Here is a 15,958-nt window from a genome sequence, read left to right as displayed (position 1 = left end):
ACACCAATATCAGCTGTATCGATATCCTCACCTTGGTGTTCATTATCATCATCACAATGATTCTCATCTTCCCTTGGACAATAACTAGAACTTGCCTCAATATATATGCTCTCACCATGCCATGTCCACCTTGTGTAGTTTTCTATAAACCCAAGACGAATTAGATGATCTTTAATATCAACTATATCACGATATCCCCTCGAATTATTACAGTCACAACAAGGACAAAGAATAATCTTTGATTTATTCTTTGTTTGGTGTTTAAGGCAACAGTGCTAAACTCTTCAATTCCTCGTAAAAAACTTGTACAATTTCGTTTACCATACATCCAACTTCGATCCATTTTCAACCACTGGATAACAAAATTAATTTTAAGATAATGTGTATATTTTGTAACATATATAGCTCCTTAACCATAAACAAGAATATAAGGCATCAAACATTTTCATTCAAAGTTTATATCATGTAAATGCAACTTCGGATGATCCAATAAGGTCCTTATCACTCCAACCTAACCCATTCTTGAATGTCCTATCTCACTAATAACTACTTGTAAAGTTTGGTTCTAAAGAAAATCCGGCAGCATTTCCCTATAGTTCTCCAAGCACAAAATGTAGATAATCGGCTATCAACATATGTACCCAAAGAACAATCGGGAAATAGTGAGCCATGATCTTCTTAGACCCAAAAACAATTCAAGTAATTATCACCTAAATGAGATAGAACATTCAAGAACAGTCCCAAACCGGGGACTATTCAAGACTTACTCCTAATGAGTAAGCCCTAAACGGGTATCTAAGCCAATGATGCAAGTATTATTGCAATTCCAATCAATTATATCACAATTAAAAATCTCATACAATTCACAATCATTATACCAACCAGAACAAATAAGTTAATATTGCAAAGAATGGTTCAGATATATATACCACAAGTGAAGACAATCTCGTATGCGTACTACCGCCTTAATCGTTTGTCCACAACCAGAACCTCGAGCAACTTGTGGAATTCACTTCCGCATAATTAAGAATCTGCCATAAAAAATTACATATATTAAACCAACATAGTTGATTCAACTTAATCTGCCATGTGAAATAAAAGTTGTTATTCGGCATTGCTTATTAGCCAATCATGGTGTAAAACTTGAAGACCTGAAACGAGTGTTAAGCCATCCGCAGGTATTTAGATCTTATACTAATCCATGTCTTTATTGCCATCAAAGTTATATTGCCATCAAAGTCCAATGAATAAAAAATCTTATAACAGCTATATATAAATGAATGTAACAACATTGCTAAAATTTGAGGTGATGATTTTAGTTAAAAGGTTAAAATTTCCACGTTTGTTATAAGTTGAAATTTGTGAAATCGTGACATCCAATCCATAAGTTCAATTAATAACATTCCCTGAATATATATATATATTTAACCTTTTAACTAAAATCATCACCTCAAATTTTAGTTCTTCCATCTATTAATTTGTATATGGTAATCAAGATTTAGGATCTAATCTCATCTATGTAAGTAATGTTGTTACATTCACTTATATATAGCTTCCAACAAAAAAGTAAAAGACCATACACATTTATTTTTAAATTTAGATCAAGATAGCATCTATCTTTATGTGCTTCATATATGTTTTCATTGATGCTAGGCCGCTAGGGTACAAAAGCTTATTTTGAGCACATTCCATGAACATTATTGTGTCATAGATTTTACATGTATTTTGTAATTTATTTAACAGCATTTTTACAGCAAATTAAAGATAAGATAGTTGAAAAACAAGGGTAAATGTTACTGAATTTAATGGCCAGGATGACAATCGACAGCACGTGGCTTATCTATTTTTTCAAAACCGCTCACATAGTCATACTATGCACTCGATTTCAGTTATATATTTGAAATCAGTAATATATTGCAAACCAACAGCTCAAAAATCAGTAGCTCAAAGATGCAACCAGTTATATATTCAACTAAAATCTGCCATATATATTTTCTAATTAATGAACTAACACTAAACCTGAAATTAAACTAAGTCATTGTTCAAGTTAAATGCTACATTCTATCTACCATGAAAAGATTGAACATAAATAGAAGCAATCTTACCTTAGGTGAAATTGACTTCACAAATTCAACAATGTCAAGCCGAAATCCCCCCTCAAATTATTGTTGCTGTAATTTCTTGACTGAAATTCGAACAATTTCTATTTATGACTGAAATGGGGGATTTCGAACCCTTAAACCTAGAAAAAAGACGTAATTCGAACAATTATTGTTGCTGTAATTTCTTGAAATCAACTATTGTTGCTGTAATTTCTTGACTGTAATTCGAACAATTTCTATTTATGACTGAAATGGGACGAATTTCTTAGGGTATTTTGCGTCGCTGCCAAAAACCCTAGAAATCCCCCCTCGAAATCCCCCAATCGAACTTGAAGACCGAAATTGAATTTTTTGGGGTTTCTAGGGTTCGAATTCGTATGCTTTTGAGTTGATTTTTTGCTCGAAATTACACTAGGCGAAAAAACCACTTAGCCACCGGTTCAAAACACCCCTAAGCCACCGGTTTTGAACCGGTGGTCATTTGGGGGGTGGCAATAACCCCAAGAAAGGCCACCTGTTCAAAATCAGTGGCAAAAATGATTATTGCCACCGGTTAACCGGTGGTAATATTTATTATGGCCACCGGTTAACCGGTGGCTAAAACCCATTCCCGCTTTTTTTAAAGGGGTTTTTGGCACCGGTTCTGTTCAAAACCGGTGGCAAAAATGGCCCAAAAAAATAAATTTTTTTTTTTTTTTTTTTTTTTTTGCATTTTTTCCACATAAATTGATATATAAACACTAACATATATATATACTTACATATTTTCATTAAAAAAGGCTGTAACATTACAATTTTGGTCCAAAAAATTTAAAAAAAATACTAGTCACTGTTAAATACAAGCTAAGTCACACCAAAAACCTATAATTGTCAGGATTCATGGAGAGCAGCAATCTGTATAGTTTCGCAGCTTCTTCTAGACGATTAAGTTTCAGCAGAAGAGAAGTTTCCTGCTCTTTGTAAGACAATCTATCAACCTATATCCAAACCAACAAAGAAAAAATCAAGATTATAGATCAACACATAGAAACTATACCAGGACAAAAGTAATATTATTCAATCATCTCACGATTTTGATTTCCTTCCGCTGTAGTTCTTCATGAAATTACATATTTGATAAATGTCATTGCTTAACAAAAACAAGAACATAAAATTAAAGGCAGATAGCACAAGAGCAAGCCAGCAAATGAACCCTGTTAACAGAAATTGAACTACCATAACCCACCACCCAGAACACAAGACCCCCTACCACCACCAACCGCCACCCCACACCACCCCAACACCACCAGCTCCAACCCCAGCCCAAACCCTCGCCCAGAACACACGACCCCCCTACCACCACCAACCGTCACCCAACACCACCCCAACACCACCAGCTCCAACCCCAGACCCACCCAAACCGCATCCAAGCCACCAAGACCCATCACCGAAACCCACCACGACCCATCACCCAAACCCACCACAACCCGTAACCGAACCCACAACCAAACCAAAACCCTACCCAACGCCACACCCACCACGACAGCAACCACAACAGCCGCAACTAAAACCCTACCCACCGCCAGAACCACCACGACAGTAACCAAAAAACAAGCGAAAATTTAAAAAAAAAAAAAAAAACCAAAAAACATACCTTTATAACCGAAATTGGTTTGAATTTGGTTTAGTAAGGTCAAATTCGACCATGAAAAGTCTAGATCTAGAAATTTCATGGTCGAATTTAACCTTAAAAACCATTAATTTTTTAACACCACCAACCACAAAAGTTTTTAACACCACCGCCGGCGACGAGAGAGCTTTGAGATGAGAAAGGAGGAAAAAGAAGTGAGACGAGAGAGGGGTGAGACGAGAGAGAGAGCAGGAGAGAGTGAGACGAGAGAGAGAGAGCAGGAGAGAGTGAGACGAGAGAGAGAGAGCAGGAGGAGAGGGGAGGGAAGAGAGAGGCTGAGAGAGGATTTAGTTAGGGTTAGGGGTTTATAAAGGGGAGGGGGCGGTTTTTTTTTTTAAACAAAGCCACCGGTTTGGAACCGGTGGAATTAATATTTTGACCACCGGTTCGGTTCAAACCGGTGGCAATACCCTTCCCACAAAATCCCGCCCATTTTCCCTTATTTTTTTGCCACCGGTTTTTAAAAACCGGCGGCCATTTGGCGGTGCCAAATTCAATTTTTCTACTAGTGAAATGGGGGATTTTTGGTCGGAAACAATCAATTTTTCTGGGTTTAAGGGTTCGAATTTCTTAGGGTTTTTGGTCTAAATTTTTGCTCTAAATTGCTCGGATTTGCTGCCGATTATGGCTCTTCAACTTGACTGCGATTTTAGATGTTAAATTTGCTAGGGAATCACAGTTTTTTGGCCGAATTTGTTGGATTTCAGAGACGAATTTGTGGGTGTTTTGCTGTACAAATTCACTGGAATTGAAGAACTCTTGCTTTTTTTCTTTTTGTTTGGTGAATGTAGGCGTATGTGATGAAAAACTAAGGTCAAAAATCGCAGAATAACCTAAAGCCAAAAGAGTTATTATAAAAAAGCGACGCAAATAACCTTGTTTATAATGTTGTACACAGCTCATATGCGTCGCTCATTTAGTAAAAGAGTGACACAATTTACTCAATCACTTATTTGCGTCGCTTGTTAACAAATGAGTGACGCAAATAAGTTTATTAATTGCGTCACTTTAATAAATAAGAGCGACGCAAATGATAGAAAGCTGAAATGAACTTGAGTTTTGCGTCGCTTCTTGAATAATATGCGACGCAAATAACTTAAAAGGATGGTAAAAATAAACATTTGCTTCGCTTCTTAGAATGAGTGACGTAAATATGGTGACGCAAATGTACATTTTTCTACTAGTGTAGAGGCCTATTATTAGGGCAGGTTCAATCTCTTTTAGGTTGGATTTGTACCTTTATCCCCGAACTACCAGTCATGGTTCCAGACCTATTGGAGTTAACGATCTCCTAGATCGTTAAGGGGTGTAACCTTCACCCTGTGAACGGTTTACAAGTTCCTAAAACTTGTTGGCGACTCTTTTGCTCTAGCTTCCTTCCCTTTGGACGCCACCATACTTTAGTGTATGATCACAGTGGGGTTCAACTTTGGGGTAATACTTGAAATATTCCCTACAGTTTTTTGGCGACTCCACTGGGGAGGATTTCTATTTTAATTCCTGAAATTTATTTCGGAAATGATTTAAAATGAGTGGATGAGACTCGAAAAGTTCTAAGTATTTCATGTGCGTAATTTTGATTAAAATTATTGTCATATGCATAAAAAAGATCTCATTGGAAAGACCATCCGTAATGAGTTAAAAACATAGGATTTTTACGCGTAGGAAATTTGAGGAATATCTTTCACAACTAGAATCGAAATAATGCTGCGTGAAACTGGAAAATTTTATCGAGCTCAGAAAGCTGCTAAGGCATATAGGAACTAGCGTCAGGAAACAGAGTCTAGCGCCACTGATTTGACTTTAGCGCCAGGCGACAGCTTCTGTCGCCAGGCACTAAAGCCAAATCATTGGCGCCGGCCTCTGTTCGCTGGCGCCAAGTTCTTCCAATACCGAACCAGAAATATGCGTTCTAATTTTAACCAGTTTTTAGCACTATTTGCTCGATCCTACTTCCTGATTGAGTTTTTTCTCACTTTTCCGAAACCCATATGTGTTCTACATATGGACATAACCCTCTAGGAATTCATGCTCCATCTACCTGATTGAACGCTCTGTGCAACAAAGGGTACATCCGAGAATGTTGAATTCACCAAACCATGGAAGCGAGTTTTTCTTAACTCACAGTGTCCCATCCACTCGCGCCAACCCTTCACGGTTAGGCTTCAGCGCGGTGCATCCGGAAAATTAACCATGGACCCTCTTTGACTAACCCATATCCCGAACTTTAGAAAACTAGAGCCATGGTTAGGTTGCAAATTCATTGCATCATGTTGTGACTACTTGACTACTTGTGCATCTCTTACTTGTGCATACTTACATGTGACTAAACTAACCGTTTGGTTTGACTTGTGTTTGTAAATAAGTCTTAATAAACTGATTAATGACTAAAGGACTTTGCTTAATTAATTAATTAACTAATTTGAGCTAATAAATATGTCTAAAATCGAGTCATAGTCCCTTTAAGTCAACCCGGATTTTTAATTCCCGTATACTGTACAAGCATCATCTTGTTTTGGTCATATCCGGAGTTCTAGGAAGAACTACGAGTCGTACAACCTATGGATCTGTAGCCCCGAGTTTTATCGTTAATTTGGCGTTGGTTTCATCTAAATCAGAGTCACATATCAAAAGTAATGACTAAAAGATTACAACCTGTCCAGTTTAATGCATATACGTGAAGTCTTAACTTAGTCTTTTCTTGAGTCTAGTCACATAGTCTAGCCACATGGTCATGACACGAGTCTTAACATGTCACCTACACTCAGTAATCTTAGCATACACTTTGAGTATATGTCACCATGATCATGTCTTAGGTTCATGCATGAGTCGGTTTTTTTTTTCGTCATTTGAGTTGGGGGGTACATTCTATTCCTAATTTTTCATATCTCTCCCTATACATCATCTTTCTCCATATCACAACTTTCATTCTTTCTACCTTCTTCGATCCAGTGCATGTTGAATAGAGTTTGAGTCAAATAATTAACAGTCAATATCCCTAATTTCCCTTTCCACAGTACTTGGTCAAGAAAAGAAGGGCGATAAATCAAGGACAACCTCTTTGTTCAAGTCTTACTTTTTGATAAACCGATTCGTCAAAAGAGGAAAGTTAAGAAGATAATGGCAACTCAAGAAGAAGTCAACGAACTTAGGAATCAATTGACTAACGTGACTGAGGCGTTGAAGGCTTTAGTCCTCAAAATCAATGACCCTGTGAAGCAACAACAAATGGACCTTATGCAAGAAAGCTTGAGCAAGCTATCTAGTGATTACAAGTTTCAGGGCATCAGTTCGCAAGGGGTCTTGGTGGACAAGGAGCTTCTTCCGCAAAAGTTCAATGCCAACGACATCCCAAAATTCAAGGCAACAGATAATCCTTAATCTTCACTTAAAAGCCTTTGAAACTATAATGAACATTAAGGGGGTTGATAAGAAAGTCTTTCATTCCTTGTTTTCCTTGTCCCTTGAAACCGTTTGCCAACAATGGTTCTTCTCCCTTGATAAAGAGAAAACCTCTACCTGGGAATCAATGGTAAATGTTTTCATTGATAGGTATAAATGCAATATTCAAGTCGAAACCGATTATAGACAACTTAAGATGCTAAGACAAAAAGAGAATGAAAGCTTTACTTCTTTCTTCAATAAGTGGAGGGAAACTTCCGCTAAGATGATTGAGGTGCCCACCGAAAAAGAGTCCGTGAGGATGTTCATCAAAAACTTACAAGAAAAGTATTCAAAGCACTTAAAATATCAACACAACTTGAATACTTTCAAAGCCGTCTATGACATAGGTATCGAGATCGAAGATGACCTCGCAAAGCAAAAAGCTATTAACAATAGTAACCACGGTGGCTGGAAAGGAAAGAAGAACGACAATCCTTCTTCTTCCGAAAACGCCCACTCTAGTAACAATGTTAGTACCTTTGATCATAATGAAGTTTTAGCCATGGATAACTATGGATCTAAGAAGCAACTAAGGAAAGAATTCACCCCCATTGGGATGAGTCACGATATTGCCTTCGATCAACTCCATGCTAAGGGACTCATTACTCCCATTGGACCTATTCAAGATCCCGCGCCTGAAAAGAGATTGTCTAGTTGGAATCCATATGCACATTGCAAATATCATCAAGGTAGGGGTCATAAAACTGAGAGTTGTTGGACGCTAAAGGAGGCTATCCAACATTTGATCGATAATAACAAGCTTTCCATGCCTCCAGCTAGCAAGAAGAGCGAGTGATAATAAAGCGAACGACACAAGACAGAAGCAAGCTTCAACGACGAGATTTCATGACCTCTTTTTTCTATTTCTTTTTTATTTACCCTTTCCCCCAATAAGTCTAGCATAGACACCTTTCTTTTCCCTTAGATTAATTTTGTAGATTCTTTCTTTTTTCCTTTTAATAAAATGAGCATTTATTTCCTTGCATATGATGATCGCATTGCATTGCATTCAAAAAAAAAAAAAATCCATGTCAAACTAAGCACAAGGTATACTAATGATTTGAGGCACCCCTTGTAGCCACATCATATCACCTTTCACCCTTCAAATATACAATCCTTTTTTTGATAAACCGCTTTGAGCCTCGTCTAACGATAGACCTTTCATTTTTCAACCCATATCTACCTAACTTTGGGATGGGATGGTGTGTAACTTATGCAATTTTCAATTTCATAAAAAGCTTGAGTGACTTCAAAAGATCAAAATTAAAAAAAAAAAAACAATAAAAATAATAATAATAATAAAAGTGTACAAAAGGGCAAGTGTTTCAATGTCTTTGACATGAAAATGTCTTCGATATGAACACGTCTCAGATTGCGTCTCTTATCGAGTGCTCGGTACCGTGCATGAGAAACATGAATGCCAAGTGAGTGATAGACCGCATGATCGGGATTACCCACACTTATCAAAATAAAAAAATGCAATAGCAAGAAAAGAGAGCTAAAAAAAGGAGTAGAAAGCCTCAAGCATAAAAATACAAATATTCAATAGCAAAGTTGCACACCTTGGTGGCTTATCTAGGGTCTTGAGCCTTTGTCCATTTCTTCTATAACCTTTAGCCTAACCACGTTACAACCCTTAAAAAGACCTTTTTGAGGTATACACGCACTTGTGCGAGGTTCGGCTAGAGCTACGTTCGGCCTTATTTCTAACGGATACGTAGGCAACCTCACATCGAGGTGCGACCGTAATAAACATGCATTCATATTCACATTCACATACCATGATCATATTAAGGGATCTCCAATGCTCATCCCTATCTACTTAGATCTAGACTTGGGGGCTTGATCCCTACATCATTAGCTTACCTAGCCTAAAGAGTCACCATCATTTGACTCTTCTTGAAATAATATTTTCCCACACACTTAGACCTTGCAGCTTAACTTTAGTATCACTTTCACACACTGCACAGATACATGACCAAATATACTTCCCTTAGGAACCCTTTGTCATGAAATCTTAACACAACGCTGAAACATGCCTTGTCATATCACTCATCACTTATCATTGCATCACAAAGTACGAAGTGCTTAGCCTTCGTGCCTAAGTTACCCAAATACTTTCATCATGGAGTCAACGATTGAGATAGCCTAGGATGAATTAATCCTTGCATAACATTTGACTAAGCTCATTCAACATGCACCTTCAAAAACTTCGCTTCTTTCTTTTTCGCGTTTTTCTTTTTCGGGAGCAAGTCGGTACCCTCCACAAAAATGACGGAAAATTTTTTCTCTTTTGCATTTTCGAGTCGCACGATCACAATACAACGCACACACGGGTCGTGAATCACACGTGTCATTTCACTTCGAGTCGAGTCAACCTCGAGTCAATCACAGCGAGTCAAGTTTATACCTTGAGTCGTGTTAAGTCAATGAGTCAAGCGACATTAAAACTTAGGTCAACCCTAAAATAATTAAAGAGATTAGCAAAGTCCTATAGTCAAAGATAAATACAGGTGCATCCCAGCGGCAGCAAGAGCAGAATAGGGAAGACCCTACTCCAGCGCCAGACGACAACATCTAGCGTCTGGAAACAAATTTCAGCGCCTGGCGCTAGATCCCAGCGTCTGGCGACAGAGCCAAATCGCAGCGCCAAAGGCATTGCAGCGGCGACAAAACGCTCAACCACTCAGAGCAGTTATTTCAACCTCTTTTAGCAATTTCGGGTTCCTTGGTACGCCAGTTAGCCCCTATAAGCAATTTGACATGATTAAGTAGTCGGCTTGATTACAACCGCAAATAAGTGATCGACCTGACGAAAGATCGCCTCACTTAGCTTAAAGCGCCTAAACATTGGCTCATCACAAAGGCACCAACATACTGGTTCAGAAGCACCGACGTAATGGTTCACAACACCGACATACTGGTTTACAAGCAGCAGAAGCGCCGACGCACTGGCTAAAGCAAAGTTTTAGCGAACTTTAAGGATTGACAAGCGTTGGTCTTCGGTAGTTTTCTTCGGAATATTATCGCAACAACTGAGGATGACTTCAAGAGAGGTTATTTTAAACGACATTCGCTAAGATTGTGGAGGTTTTCACCAAGATTTGAGAAAATAGCACGAGATGGGCGGTCTTCGACGGCTTTCGCTAAGATTGTGTAGGTTGTCTCCAAGATTTGAGAAGATAGCACGAGATGGGCGGTCTTCGACGGCATTCTCTAAGATTGTGGAGGTTGTCACCAAGATTCGAGAAGATGGCACGAGATGGGCAGTCTTCGACGGCATTAGCTAAGATTGTGGAGGTTGTCACCGAGACTTGAGAAGGGTTGTTCGTGATGAGGCAATCTTCGGCAACTTTTGCTATGATTGGGAAGGTTGTCACTATGATTCAAGAAAAAGAAGCTCTTTGTTCAGAGACGCGTGAATATAACCAAAAAAAAGCTCTATTGTTCAGAGGCGAGTGAACATCAAAACAGCAAGATGACGTTCCATAGATTGTGGAAGGTTGTCAACAACAGCAATGCAACAGCAACAAATCGGTTACCCTTTAGAGAAGTGTGCTCAACGGTGCAAGATACGCGTTTCTTAACTCTTTTATCTATTTTAACTAACGCTAGTTTGCAGGTATCGGCGTTACAAGAGTGATTTAGGATCGCAGAACGTTCTGAATCATTCTCCGTCCCTATCGCTACTTTGACTTTTGTTTTCAAAACTTGCGTTTCTCCAAACTCAGTCAAAGTGGGGGCTTCTGTAGACACCCATTTGTGTCTCCCCAAAACCAAACCCGGTGATGAGTATCTTTCGTGTCGAATCATAATCGAATGAAGTGAAAGTGTGGAAAGTCTAGTGTTGTGGATAGTTTTAATTTCTTTTCTCTTCTCTCTGTTTTTGAAAACCTATTTTAAGAAAATAGTCAATCCAATTGGTTTGGTCCATGAAATGGGTCCAATAATGGTGTAGTTGGATGGGGCTTGAAAAGAGTTGTCCAACGATATATTATAAGCCCAATTCCGATGAATAATGAGGAAGTTATGGCCAAATTATTAAACTGGGCCCGGTTTGATGCGACCCAATGATCTAGAGAAGGGCCTAATATGGATTTATCATTGCTGATGCAATTAGAATTGATTTTAGTCTTCTAGATTCTTCTAGAAAGTTCTTTTCATTCCTAATTCAATTAGCATTGATAAATTGACTTTGTTTGACTTTTTAGAGTTTTAATCAAAATAAAAGAGTGATTTTAAGGAAAATATGATTTTGCCCTTTCTGTACGGCTAAATTTTATCTGAATTGTGAAAACGCCTGAAAATAATTGTTAGCGCCTGACGAAAGGGATTAGCGCCTAGCGTTAATGCTTGGTGCCTGGCGCTTGCCTTAGCGTCTGGCGCTAATGTTCAGCGTCTAGCGCTAATCTGTTTTATCCTCGTTGAAACTTTGTTTTTTTTTCTATCCGTTTGGCTGATTTTCTCTATAAATAGCCTCCTAAAACCTCCGTTTTTCATCATAAAAAATCATAAATTCTCCCTAATTCTCATCAACAATCATCAAATATCATATATTCTCTAGTTTTCTTATTCTCTCTAGTTTTTAAGAATTCTTCTCTCTCTAACTTTAAGATTCCGCATTCACAAGATCTAGAAACACTTAGCCAAATTTGAAGTTGCCTTCGCCCTAGACGTGAAAGGTTTTAATTTCTGAGGGCTTGGTCCCAAATCTTTATTTCAATTATTTAATTTAATTGTTTGTTTTATTATTTTCCTTGAAGTTACTAACGCGTGTATTTTGTTATTAGAAAGAGGTACGAGGCATCCAAGTAAGTGCTTTAATGGTTTTATTGATATTATGATATAGAAATCATGTCAAGGTTATTATTATGATTTCTAGTGTCATGTTCGGGCGTTTTGATCTTCCTAATATCATGTTTAGGGTAACTTTAATATCAAATATGACAATTATGATGTTTCTTATGTTCTTTCTAATATATCATGTTAGTATCATGTTAGGGTTAAATATTTGATCTTTATTGCTTAGTGACATACTAGGGTTTGTTATTAATCTTGTTAGTATCATGCCTAGGATCTTGCTATTATTATGCTTTAACATGATTATGATAATTATGATTATTTATTGTTATGATGATTATTATGTTGCTTGATTATTTATTGTTATTGCTTGATCACGCCTTTTATGCATGTTTAAAGGGAATTAGTATTTGTAATCACGCTTAATAAGATAATTAATAATCTTGTTAAGGTTTAATATGATTATAACCAAGTGATCGCCAATAATAGGTTTATTTGTGCATTAATATTCAACCAACATAGATAAACAGGTTTAGGGTTAACCTAATGATTGCATGTTAGTCAAAAAACGCACATGAATATGATTAGAATAAAATAGAGGCCTATTATTAGGGCAGGTTCAATCTCTTTTAGGCTGGATTTGTACCTTCTTTCCCGAACTACCAGTCATGGTTCCAGACCTATTGGAGTTAACGATCTCCTGGATCGTTAAGGGGTGTAATCTTTACCCTGTGGGTGGTTTACAAGTTCCTAAAACTTGTTAGCTACTCTTTTGCTCTAGCTTCCTTCCCTTTGGACGCCACCGTAATTTAGTGTATGATGATCACAGTGAGGTTCAAGTTTGGGGTAATGCTTGAAATATTCCCTACAATTATATGATGAGTACACTAATAATCGATAATGAATCTGCTAAAGACTATTCGAGAATTGAACATTTTAAGCTCAAAAACAGTCGGGTTTCTTTGCTTTCATATGTGCCAAATAGCTATGGTAAAAGTCATTTTCCAATGATTATCAAAGGCAAGATTAAATCGAATCCATTCATTCAAATTCAAAGAAAATAAACTATGAAAGCTAAAACCAGTAGGGAGCTGAATTTTTGCAAAAATATCCTTCCACAGGATAGAAGAAGAAAAGGAGTCTCTAAAAAGATGAATATGAGATTCATCTAGCACATAAAGGAGAAATCAAAGCCATGATGAGAGCTAGCTTTTTAGCCACTGGGAGGATGCTATTAACTAAGTTCCAAAGAATCATTCTATACTTTGAAGGCACTGTGACTTTCCATAATTATTTCCAAGAAGAGAAAAAGGGGAAGGGGATATAGGAGGATGAGATAAGAGAGTGATAAGCAAACTTAATAGTAAACTTACCTGATTTTGAAGCAGTCCAGTGAATGAAGTCATCAAAGTTAGAAGCTTTAGAAATAGGAGTAGCCAGAATTTCCGAAATTAGAGAAGCATGAAGGAGATAATTTATCTCATCTAAATACCAAACCCCATCCTTGATGATATTACTAACTAACCAATGAGATTTGGAAGGGGCACATCACTAGAAATAAGAAGATAGATAGGAGCTTTCCCTACCCAATGGTGATACCAAAGAGATGTGGTAGCATCATTTCCTATCCCAATTTTCAATCCCGAGGCAAGAAGATGTCTTCCCTTAAGGATATCCCTCCAAATAAGAGATTGAGAAGACTTTGGAGTGCAATAAAAAAGAGTCGAATTCTTCAAATATTCTTCATTAAAAATTCTTACCCGTAACTTCGAAGGGTTATTCAAAAGAGTCCAGCCAAGTTTAGCCATAAAAGAGACATTCCATTCCCTAAGTCTTCTAATACCCAAACCTTGCCCGCTAAAGGCATAGTGACATACTTCTAAGCAAGTCTAAGACTGTAATGTATATTGTTTACCTTATTCCATAAAAAATTTCGACACCTTTGCTCTAGTTTGTCTAACACAGTGACAGGAATGAGATTAGTTTGCATATGATAAACAGGATAAGAATTCAAAACCGACTTGATCAAAGTACATCTCCCAGCAAGATTTAAAAGCTTTGCCAGCCATCCCCTATGCCTATCCATACTTTTTTCTAGAAGACCAAAACAATGGGAAGGTTTAAGCATGTTAGGACTAATCTCAATACCCAAGTATTTACCAAACGAAATAGCACATTTAAAGCCAAAGGAATGGGCAATGTTAAACCTAATCAAATGGTTCATTTTAGGTGAAAAATCATGGAAGATTTGGAGTGATTTAACCTTAATCCTTACATATAACCAAAAAGGTTCAAAACTTTCATCATCTCATTAATATTCTCACTATAAGAGTTTCCAAAGAGGAAAACATCGTCTGCATAAAAGATATGAAACATGTGAATGGAAGGAGTAGGCTTAATAGGTTTCCACAGACCTCTTTTAACATGTTGCTCAATCATAATGTAAAGCCTTTCTAAACAAAGGACAAAAATATAAGAGGAAAGGGGATGACCCTGCCTTATACCACGAGAAGGAGTAAAAGAACCACAAATTTCACCATTCCACAAAACTGAGATAGTAGGAGAACATATACAATTCAAGATTTGCTTGCTCAAGGAAACAGGAAAGCCAAAAAAATTTAAAGTATCCTCAATAAGCTTAGTGAGATCAAGTTTAAGAGCACAGATATTTTTTCCTTTTTTAGCTTTCTTAAAAACATGAGCAATTTCCTTCACCACTATAATATTATCCTCAACCAGGGATGAAGCTTGATTGTAGAGGATTAATAATTTTGGTGAGAAAGGGTTGTGTCCTATCTGAGATTAACTTGGTGATCAATTTATAGCTAGTATTACACAAACCAATAGGTCTAAACTCCGAAATTTTGGAAGGAATTTCAATCTTTGGTATAAGGTCTGTGTAAGACCTATTAACACTAGCTAGAACTATTAACACTAGCTAGAACCTCACAGGAAGTGAAGCAGTTAAGCACAAAATTATAAATGGAGGAGCCTAAGTCAAACCAAAATTATAAATGGTATAAGGTATATGTAAAAACTGAGGCTGCACACCATCTGGTCCAAGGCATTTCATAGGATTCATTTTGAAAAGGCATAGAAGGAATTCGAGACATAGCATTACGATTAAGGTCAGTTAATACGAAATTAGGCTCATAATTATCCTGATGATTAAAAGATTGCAATTTTGACTTAAACATATTTGTGAAATATTCTGTAGCCAAAGATTTTAATTTGTCACAATCTTTAATTCAAACCTCATTGACATCCTTAGGCGCCAAATTTTACCTTGACTTTTTTTAAAAAGGTAAAAAAGTTACATTAAATTAATATCTTAGTATATCTTATGAATTACCCAAAACAAATTTAACCTATTATTTAGGATTCTATTTCTGCTTAAGCCGCCATCAGTAACGCAATGCATTTTCTTTTCAACCCCTAAATATTTTTTTCCACGGGTTGGAGAGAGATGTCGGAGAGAATGGTCAATGTTCCAAGATCGCATCGCAGATGCTGAACAAGCCTATTTCGAGTCTTTGGGATTTACTGTCAATAACACAGCTCTCTATCCTACCCAAATGTAGATCTGAAATCACTTTGTTTCCGGAAATAGACAAGTCACTAGAACTGGTATGGTTGGTTGAAGTACAAACATTCGTCAGACAGTCTCCCTAGAGGTATTCTAAGAGGCTATTGAATTGCATTGCATGGAACTCTTTTGTAGAATCCTTTAACATTGCTCAGTTGCTTTGAGTAGAGCCCTGTTTATATAACAGCTACATGTATAATAGATTAATAGTACTAAATAAATTCTATTTTCTGTGGTAAACGTAGATTAAGGGTGTCTATTCAGTATTCATCTCGGATTTGGGCCTTATCCCATCAATCTGAAATAACACTCAATTTTGACATACGCAGTATTGAAAATAATCCTGATACCAACCTG

General features: G+C 37.2%; 1 pseudogene; it reads left to right on the top strand.

Annotated features, from left to right (window-relative positions):
- LOC145632115 (uncharacterized) overlaps nt 1–15,596 on the top strand; it is a 36,169-nt pseudogene extending 20,573 nt beyond the window's left edge.
- Nucleotides 15,597–15,958: the final 362 nt, after the last annotated feature.

Source organism: Chenopodium album, chromosome 1 (genome assembly GCF_948465745.1).
Source record: "Chenopodium album chromosome 1, dcCheAlbu1.1, whole genome shotgun sequence".
Classification (NCBI taxonomy): Eukaryota; Viridiplantae; Streptophyta; class Magnoliopsida; order Caryophyllales; family Amaranthaceae; genus Chenopodium; species Chenopodium album.
The sequence above is the reverse complement of the archived record's forward strand: the minus strand, read 5'-3'. Positions and strand labels throughout refer to the sequence as shown.